This window comes from Oryctolagus cuniculus, chromosome 13 (assembly GCF_051225735.1).
Source record: "Oryctolagus cuniculus isolate XC-2025 breed Fujian yellow rabbit chromosome 13, ASM5122573v1, whole genome shotgun sequence".
Classification (NCBI taxonomy): domain Eukaryota; kingdom Metazoa; phylum Chordata; class Mammalia; order Lagomorpha; family Leporidae; genus Oryctolagus; species Oryctolagus cuniculus.
Window position 1 is genome coordinate 103,942,788 of NC_142879.1, and position 9,680 is coordinate 103,952,467.

The following is a 9,680-nucleotide window of genomic DNA, read 5'->3' on the forward strand; positions in this document are numbered from 1 at the left end:
GCCTGCCGGAAAAATCAAATTGTGATCCAAGCACGTCTCTAGATCTAATTACAAAATGACAGGAAATATATAAGGGTTAGAAGAACACATTAAATGGCACCACTGAGATAGCATCGTCCAAATCCATGCAGCAGAAAACGGAAGTCAATTTCTTCAACAAATTACAGTGCAGGGACAGGCATTGTGGTGCAGGAGTTGAAATGCTACTTGAATACCAGAGTCCTCTGTCTGCTCCAGATGCTAGCATACACCCTGGTAGGCAAAAGGTGACGGCTTAAGCAGTTAGGTGCCTCCCACCTATGTGGGAGACCTGGATTGAGTTCCTAGTGTCTGGCTTGGGTCTGTTCTAGCCCCAGTGCTCTCTCTCTCCCTCTCTCCCCCACCCCACCCTCCCCTCTCTCGCTCCCTCTCTCTCTCCGTTTGTCTCTCCCTCCGCCTTCAAAACATGAAATAATTTTTTTGCAAAAATTACATTCTAGTCATACAAAAAAGAAGGGTGAGGGACCTATAGATTAAAGAGGCTGAGGAGACATGCTGATCAGCTGGAGCATCAGAATTTTGTTTAGATCCTGATTTGAAAAAAAGTGGGGGAAAAATGACACAGTGAAAGTTCAACAGTAGCTGGTTATTAAGGAATTAGTGTAAATGTTTTCGGTGTGGTAATAGCATTGAGATTGCGTGTTGTTTTTAAAGACATCTTCTTTTAAATAAATCCTGCTGGGATGCACAGGTGAAATGATACAACGTCTGTGATTTGTTTCAAAATAATCAGTAGAGGGGAGCAAGTGCAGATGAAACGCGAGCAATTCTGAGTTCAGACTCGAATCTGGCTGCTGTGTAGATGGGGCTTCCGACACGCTTCTCTCCACATCTGTCTACGCTTGCAGGGTTTTGTATTAAGAAATTTGAGAAGATCAAGCTCTAAGTATGTGGTTTAAAGCTGGAAGTTAACCCAGAAAAACCCAGCAACATAACAGAATTCAGAAGTTAGGGGCAGAGAGCTGGTGGAGTTGATGGCTTGCACACTGCCCCTTCCTTCTGAGAGAAGACATCCCAGGCTCTGCTGACGGCGGGGAAGTTCAAGACACAGGTCAAGCACAAGGGAGATAGGCACTAGAAACGTTTTATTTATTGAAGGGAGGGGAGGAGGACAAAGGAGGCCTTCCCTTCCTGTATTATTTTATTTTGTATTGTGTGATGCTTTTAACGTACCCATATATTGATCTTATTATGGTAAAATACATACAATGTAGCATGTACCACTGCAACCATTTTTAAGCATACAATTCACACGTTCAAGTGTACAATTCGGTGGCATTACCTAACTCGCGTCTCCTCATCTACCATTCATTTCCAAAATTTTTTCATTAACATTCAGACAGAACCCCGTTTAACAGTCACTCCCCATTTCCTTGCCTGCACAGCCCCTACCACCCACTGCTCTGCTTCCTGTCTCTATCAGTTTGCCTCTTCCAAGGACCTCGCATATGTGGGATCATACAACGCTTGTGCATTGGTGTCTGGGTTACTTCAGTTAACATAATGTTTTCAGGGTTCATCCATGTCATATCACATGTCAGAATTTCATTTCCTTTGCATTGCAATAAAGCATACACAGCACAGGATTCCAATTCGCCATTTTACGCATTTGACAGTATACAAGTTCTGTGCCATAAATAGGCTTAACTGCTGTGCAACCATCACCACCATCCGTCTCTAAACCTTTTCCTGTTAAATGGAAACTACGTACCCATGAAACAATAGCTCCCCATGGCCCTCTCCTCTCAGCCCCTGGCATCCACCATTCCACTTTCTCCACCACCCCAGGGGGCTCCTGTAAGTGGAATCTTACAGTATTTGTCCTTTTGTGGTTGGCTGGCTGTTTTCGAGGTCCATTCACGTTGTAACGTGCATCAGAATTCCCTTTCTTTTTAGGGCTGCTTGATTTGGTGCACCCACTCGAAGGCTAAGTCCTTTTACTTGATTTGGTGCACCCACTCGAAGGCTAAGTCCTTTTACTTGATTTGGTGCACCCACTCGAAGGCTAATCTCTTCCAGACACACCTTCACAGACTCACCCAGAAGTGATGTTTAATCATATATCTGGGCAGCCCGTGGCTCAGTCAAGCTGACACATAACATTAACTGTCTTATAAGTCCAGTCCTTGTCCACTTGGCAGCTATGTACATCTTGAACCACATTGAATCTCCAAATAAACAATAACAAGCTCATAATTCTGCCTGTGATGATACAATTACCCTGAGTACAACCAAAAATGCTCTAATCCTCACACAGGGGAGGCAGTAAAATCCTTGAGTGACATTTGCTCTTCTCCTTGAAACCTCCTAACTTAAACATTATGATGAAAAATTAGCAAGAATTCAATACTGAACATAAAACCCACAAGCTAGCTTATGTTATATGATAAGGTAAGAAGGATGTGAAGAAAGATATATCCATGCATGTATACACACACACACACACACATAATTATATTCACAAAGACAGGGGGACTAGCCATGGGGGTCACAGGGCTTGTTTCTGTAACTGAGCACATGGCCACAGCTGGTATTTATAACTGCCTTCTCCACTTCCCACTCCCGTTGCTCTCAGCGAGCACCGCAGTTGGTCATGGCTATTGGAGGGATCCACGCCTTCATTCCTGAAGTTTCTGTGCCCTTGGTAGTTAGAAGTCCTGCCTGGGCTGCGTTGTTAAAGTTTTCCATTGACGTTAATCCCGAGGCATGGCAATAAGTAAAATGTCAGTCTTAACTTTCAGGTCAATAGAATCATTGTTGAGTCTCCCAGGGGCAGTATTCGTCCCTTTGGAACGAAGACCTCTAGGCCAGCAAAGTTGTAGGGAGAGGAAGCAAACGCTTTGCTAGTGTCACGAGGAGTACACGAGTGGTGCCACTCCCGTTTCCACCCCTTGACTCCTAGACCTATGAATCCTGGCCATGGGAGAAGCAGTCTCACATACTGGGCTGATTCAGACCACACCCAGCCATCTGGAAACCCCGCCCTAGTCCTGCAAGGTACTGCCACGTAGTTGACACTATAACTGAGTCTTTCAAAGGCCATTCCGCTGCTCTACAAAACCAGCTGGATATTGGGGAACATCGTAAGACCAGTAAATTCCATCAGCTTGGATGCTCTGCAACTCTTCCTTTGCTGTAAAGTAAGCTCCTTGATAGAAGCAATGTTGCATGGAATGCCGCAGTGGTGGGTAAGCCATCCTCTAAGTCCACGGATGGTAGCTTCTGCAGAAGTATGTGCTCAAGGAAGGCACACCTGTTTGCAGAATAAGTGTCTCTTCCAATAAGAACAAAGCACTTCCTCTTTCATGATATATGTGACCCAATGGAATCAGCTCACCACCAGCTAGCCGCTGATCACCCCCCAAGGAACCATCCCATATTGGAGAAGCAGCAGTGGCTGTAGCCAGGCCATCCCTGCTGAGTGGAAGTCCGTTAGCTGGGCCCATGCACAATCTCCATCCATGCCACCATGTCCACTTTCTTCATGGGCCCATTGAGCAATGGCAGGAGTAGCTGGGGAAGGAGGCACTCACACAGGACACCAGTATCTTCATGAGTTTATTCCATCCACAAGATTTATCCATACAGATCCTCCATGGTCTCCATGACCTCCTTCATGGTCCAGTCGCTGGCACGTTCTACGCAGGCTTTGTAGGTATCTGTGAAGCAGCCCCTGCAGCATTAGGGACCAATCCCTTTCTTCCATAGCAGGGATGACATCCCTCCATTTCCCTGATGGAGCCGTGCTGTGTCTAGACCCCAGATCTCAAGTTAAGGACACATCATATCACAAAGCATCAGCTGGGGACCAGGTGAGGGCTTCACGGTCTCCAGCCAATGGTACTGTGATCCTCCTGACCACAAAGAAGGAGTCGCCCAGAAGGCTCTACTACAGGCTCTGGTTGCCACTTCTTCCCTAACCAGCTCCTGACTTTAGCAGAAGGGACCTGCCAGGACTTCGCACCTCCACCCTCCTTACAACCCAATTTGGGCTTAGCTTTCAGTGTCTCCCACTGTCAAGGATACGAGGGGCCCTTTAGATCCTTCTCATGGTGCCAGAATTGACAGTCACCTGACTTGAGCTTATTATTTTCTTTACCCTGGATCTCTCTTACCCTATATCTCCAAATCACCAGAGCTATTGCATGCATGGTACCCCAGCCCCTTATTCCTGTAGCTTCTCCCCACCCCCAGCAGTCAGAGACCTTTGCAATGTTGGAAATCACCACTGTTGGCTGGCAATGATGCAACTCCAGAAGCCAATCATCGGCATCTGCTCCCAAGGCCTCTTGTGGCCCCAGTGGCATTAGGCAGATCCCTGCATAAGCAGGTGCAGAGACAAAGGTATGGATGCAAGTGGCTTGTTTGGCAGGTAGTCCCAAAAGCATTGCCATGGGGTTAGGAAGTGAGATGGGGAAGGAAAGGAAGGACCTAAAGGAGGGTACCTGGCATTTTGTCATTTTGGCAACTTGGGCGCCATCTTTGATTCCTGGGAGACACTGTTGAACATGTTGAAGTTCACTGAGTCACGTTGAACATGACTCAGGGGTGAAGAGGCCAGGGCATCTCTCCTCCAACTTCACTTGCCCCTGGGGAGCATCACCCTGCCTGCCCCATGAGCAGCTGAGAGGAAGTACTGAGGCCAAAGGTGGCAGGGACTGGTAGCAGGTGCTGTGAGTGCACTGGATGCCACCAGTGCTGAAGGTTTGGGCAGATCAGTGACAGCACTGGCTGCACTAAACAGGCATACCTCAGCCTGGACAGAAGTACATCAGCAACCCAACATGTGCCGGGCACGAGAGTGAAGGTCATTTCCTGAAGGCTGCACGTGGTCACATAGCCTCAACGGAGATGCGGGCCAGGGCAGGTCAATGCAGAGGAGTAGCCATGCTGAAAATGAAATGCAAAGCAGTCTCGCAAGCTAAGGGGGCCACAGTGGTGCCCCGATAACCTGACTTTCATATGCGTGAAGCAGAGTGCACAGTGGTGCCCCGATAACCTGACTTTCATATGCGTGAAGCAGAGTGCCCTAAAGAAAGCAGAAGTCCTCAAACGTGCCTTATCCATCTCTAGCACTGTCAAGGACCAGCCTTGGCTGGAAGATGGTCAAGCTGATCATGACTTTGCATGAGCAGGCTCCACATTTCATCCCATCAGCTGAGCCCAGGGCTTCAAGAGGTCTCATTAGAAAAGAAATCAATTTGCACATAACAAAAGCCAGTTGTCATCCCCACACAGCATCAAAACAAGCGTTTCAACCAATTCACTAAAAAAAACTCAGCTGGCTCAGTAGGAAAATCAGTCAATGAAAACGATAGTTTAAGTCTCTGCACAATATGAGAAGCAGCCTGATTGTGCCTCCGGAGAGGATATTTCACTCTTCAACCAGCTACACTGCTGTTGGCTGGCCCAAGCAAGGTTGGCATGAACTCAGGGCCACCGCCCAGCCCAGGAGCTGCTGCAGGAAGACATGGCTTCAGCTTGGAATAAGCCAATTGTAAATCATTGCTAGGCACCCACAGGACTGAGAGCCAGGGAGAGAGAGCCCTGGGTGGTGGCGCTGTATGGTCAGCTCCTGTCTTTGATCCTGAAGATGCAGCACTGGAAAGTTATGGATCTGTAATATGGCTCCCTAAGGAGACGTGACTCATCCCTGACTCAGCCACGGAAGCACTGGCAGCAGGGGCCAACATAATCCATGAGGCCCAGCACAAAAGAAAAGTACGAAGCCCCTTCCTCAAGGACATGATTGAGCATTCCAAGATGGTCACAAATGGGGCTGTTGCTGTGGCATAGTGGATAAAGCTGCCACCTGTAGCACAGGCATCCCATGCGGGCGCTGGTTCCAGTCCCTGCTGCTCCACTTCTGATCCAGTTCCCTGCTAATGCACCTGGGAAAGCAGCAGAAGGTACTTGGGCCCTTGCACCCACATGGGAGAACCAGATGGAGTTCCAGTCACCTGGCTGTGACCTGGACCAACCCTGGCCATTTGGGGAGAGAACCAGCATATAGAAGATCTCTCTCTCTCTCTCTCTCTCTCTCTCTGTAACTCTGCCTTTTAGATAAATAAAAATCTAAAAATGGTGACAGCAGGGCACTAGACCAAGCGGGGTCCTTGGATGAAGGCATGGGTCACACCCCAGGAAGCTGGCCTTAGTACCAGACAGCAAGGGGGGATGCTGAGAGTGGGGCGGAGAGTAGCAGCCACAGGTTTGGTCCTCACCCTGCCACACGTTTGCTGGGCTGCTATTGATTATCACTTAGCTTCTTTGGGCCAGGTTCCCACAACTCAAAAGCCTAAGACAGGACAAGAGCAGAGGAAAATTTAAGACTTAATATCTAGTCGGCTCTTGATAAGCTTGGTCTTTTGAAAACAATGTTTCAATAACTATATGTCCTGAGCCCTGAGAAAGCTTCATTTCAATGGACATCTATGACTTACCAGCAGCCTGCCTCATCGTCTGGAGATGATGGTGATGAGGGATGTTCCCTCCCCTGGGGAACCCACACTCTCCACAGCCCTCCTTCCAGAACGGGGTGACGATGTTTGCAAGCAAAGTGTATCTGTCAAAGGGACTTTTCCCAGGGGTCACCTGCAACATGATTCTTAAAAAAAAAAAAAGTATTTATTTGAAAGGCAGAATTACAGAGGGAGAGGGGGAGACAGAGATCTTCCATCTGCTGGTTCACTCTCCCAAATGGCTGCAATGGCCAGGGCTGGGCCAGGCCAAAGCCAAAAGCTTCAACCAGGTGCCCACATGGGGTGCTGGCATTGCAGGCTCAGGCTTATCCCTCTATACCACTCCTCCAGCTGTTGCAATACTGTTCTAACCTCGCAGTCTGCCGTCTTCTGGAATTCCTTCAGGAGCAGAGTTCAGGCACCCAGAAGGGCAATCCCACTGCCCGGTGGTCGCCCTGTCACTGTACCACTTCCTGGACTCCCTCGCCTGACTATCTGCCTTGTTTGATACTTTTAATTCAGTGTGATTGGGGGCATCTCAAATATCTAAACCCAGCCTCAGAGGATCTTTTAAAGCATAAAATTTGTTTACTGCTTCATGTTTTGTGTTGTATTTTTTTTTTAAAGATTGATATATTTATTTAAAAGCGAGAGAGAGAGAAAGAGGGAGGGAGGGAAAGAGGAGAGAGATTTTCCATCTTCTGATTCACTCCCTAAATGGCTGCAACAGCCAGCTCTGGGCCAAATCGAAGCCTGCAGCCAGGAACTCCATGCTGGTCTCCCACACATGCGGCAGGGGCCCAAGTACATGTGCCATCATCTGCTGCCTTCCCAGGAGCATTCGCAGGACACCAGATCAGAAGCGGAGCAGCTAGGACTCTGACAGGCACTCTGATGTGCATACTGGTGTTGCGAACGGTGGCTTACTGTGCTGCACCACAACGCCAGCCCCTCCTATTACAAATATTGCATGCACTCCCTTTGGTTTTCAGAAAACACAAATATTATTGTTCATCATTGTTCTATACATACGGTTTTGTCTCTAGTGAAAATAGCCAAAAGCACTTTCAATTAGCCCTGGAATTAATACTAAAAAATATACCACAATTTTTTTTTTTTTTTTTTTGGAAAAACGGCAACATCCTAAGACCTACGTCTACCATGTCTTCAATGTGGTCAATTAAAAGCAAAAACACTCACATTGCTGTCTGGCTAAAATAATTACATCATTTTAGTTACGCTCACACATCAGCAGTCTGGTAAGTACAGGCAGTTATAAAATACATTAGAATAGCTTTGCAGAATCCTAGGAGTCTTCCTTCAAGAAGAAATGCAATGTGTTCTATAAAACTTGGGTGGACAGGATTAGAGCAAGATAGCGTAGCCATTCCCCAGCCATGCCTCACCCACGGGCCCTGTTCCTTGGAACTCCAGAACCCTTCACATAACAGAGAATCATTAGAGAATTGGAGCAAGCTAAGGATTAGTCATCAAGCATTCTATCTGTGGCTTTTTGATTCACGGAGGAAAAAAGGTAGACAGTCAAGTTGGAGGAACACGAATTAGTTGATGGAAAGCAATGCGACCCATTAAGGTAAGATTAATCATGTTTGGGGGATTAATCATATTTCCATCCCCAGAGCACAAACAGTATGGATGGATTCTGTTCAAAAGTGCACGCAAGTCTTTCTGCCGGAGCTGACAGCTCTCCGCAGCAAGCAAGCATGGTTCACATTAGAAACAGCGGCGCACAGCGCGCGGTGATGTGTGCAGAGAAAAACAATTGCCTGTTTTCCGCCTAACTCTCCTAAGTGGTTCTGAGTGGTTCCTTTGGGTGGTGTCTCCTTTTATTTCAGTGAGGCTGCAAGGAGTGGGAGAGGCTCGGGTTCACCCAGGGCCCGACCAACGCCCCCCACCCAGGTGACCAGGCGTCTGAGTCCTGGGGAGGTGGGGTCCTTACCTGACTGTGGCGGAGACAGAGGCATTTCACGTAGCCTGGGAGGAGAAAGCAAGCCCCGACGAGCCTTAAGCATCACAGACAAGGGGTGAGAAGGAGTAAATGAGTTGGGAAGGTGTCCTGGTTGGGTTGGAGTGGGCAGTGGGGCAGGAGAGTTTTGTGCCTAGAACTTGACCCAGGAGCAAACGTTTTGGCTGATGGATTTGCCTGCAAGGGGGGAGACCCATGGGCTGGCCAGACCCCAGAAGATAAATGGTTATTGGGCATCTTCCGTTCAGCCTTCTCGAGAGCCTGCCCCGTGAGCTGGGACCTCCTGCTGCCGGTTGCATTTTGGGGAGTAGAGAGCAGCCCTGTGGGGGCACAGTCTCCACACCTCAGCCCGGAGACCCTGTCCCACAGTCCAGCAGCACCAGTGCGCTGGCCTGGAACAGATCTGCAGCCGGGCTGGCCTCCAGCTTCTCACTGCGCATGCACAAAGCCCCACCCCAACCCCTACAGACGCATGGGAGGCGTGCACAGCCCCAGACCTGGCAGCGGCTACTAATGCCCTTGCTGTGTTTTCTTTTTCCTTTAGCTCCGCGGCCACCTCCCTCGTGGACATTACCTGTTCCCAGAGGTACGCGCTTCCCAGAAGACTCTGCCCAGCAAGCAGCCGTGGTATTTCCTCTGAGCACATGGGTTTTACTACTCTCTTCCTGCTACACGGATCTTGAATACATTTATGTGGTTCTTGTAAACGCTGAAGATAAGGCATGGAATGCGGCTCCGATCCCCTCCCTCCCTTCCTCCAATTTTTGTTCTCTTAATACAGGAATAGGCCAGACCCCACCCATTATAACGGAATGCACTCCCATCAGAATCGGAAAGAAAATCCAAACCATCCTGCCAGGGCCCTTGGAAATCCAGACTTTGCCACAGGGCGTGCAGAGTGTTCTGCGTTCTACTTTTAGGTGGGGGAAAAAAAAATAGAAGGCATCAGGAAAAACAGTTCAACAAAACATTTATTTCTGGTCAGAGAATTTAAAAAAGAAAACATTTTTAGCAGCTTTTGGGCGTCAGGTAACATTGTAAATTTATGCTTTGCATCTCCCCACTGTCCAAGCCTTGAAGTTACTGATGGATTTTTTTTTTCTTTCCATAACAAAGACAGGGCTTCAGTGAGAACCAGAGTAAATGTGTCCAAGAAGAAATGGGACGAACACAGAATGGTGGGCGCAGGTGTC

General features: G+C 48.2%; 1 long non-coding RNA gene across 3 annotated transcripts; it reads right to left on the reverse strand.

Moving 5' to 3' along the window:
* Positions 1-1,107: 1,107 nt before the first annotated feature.
* LOC103350870 (uncharacterized) lies at positions 1,108-9,371 on the reverse strand. 3 transcript variants are annotated; one of them, XR_016219248.1, is made up of 4 exons: positions 9,062-9,246; positions 8,461-8,524; positions 6,483-6,646; positions 1,108-3,698 (listed from the first exon to the last, which is right to left on the reverse strand). It is a non-coding gene; the product is annotated as an uncharacterized LOC103350870 (long non-coding RNA). The 3 variants fall into 3 exon arrangements; XR_016219247.1 differs by lacking the exon at positions 6,483-6,646 and having other exon boundaries at positions 9,062-9,371; XR_001794838.4 differs by lacking the exon at positions 9,062-9,246 and having other exon boundaries at positions 8,461-8,886.
* Positions 9,372-9,680: the final 309 nt, after the last annotated feature.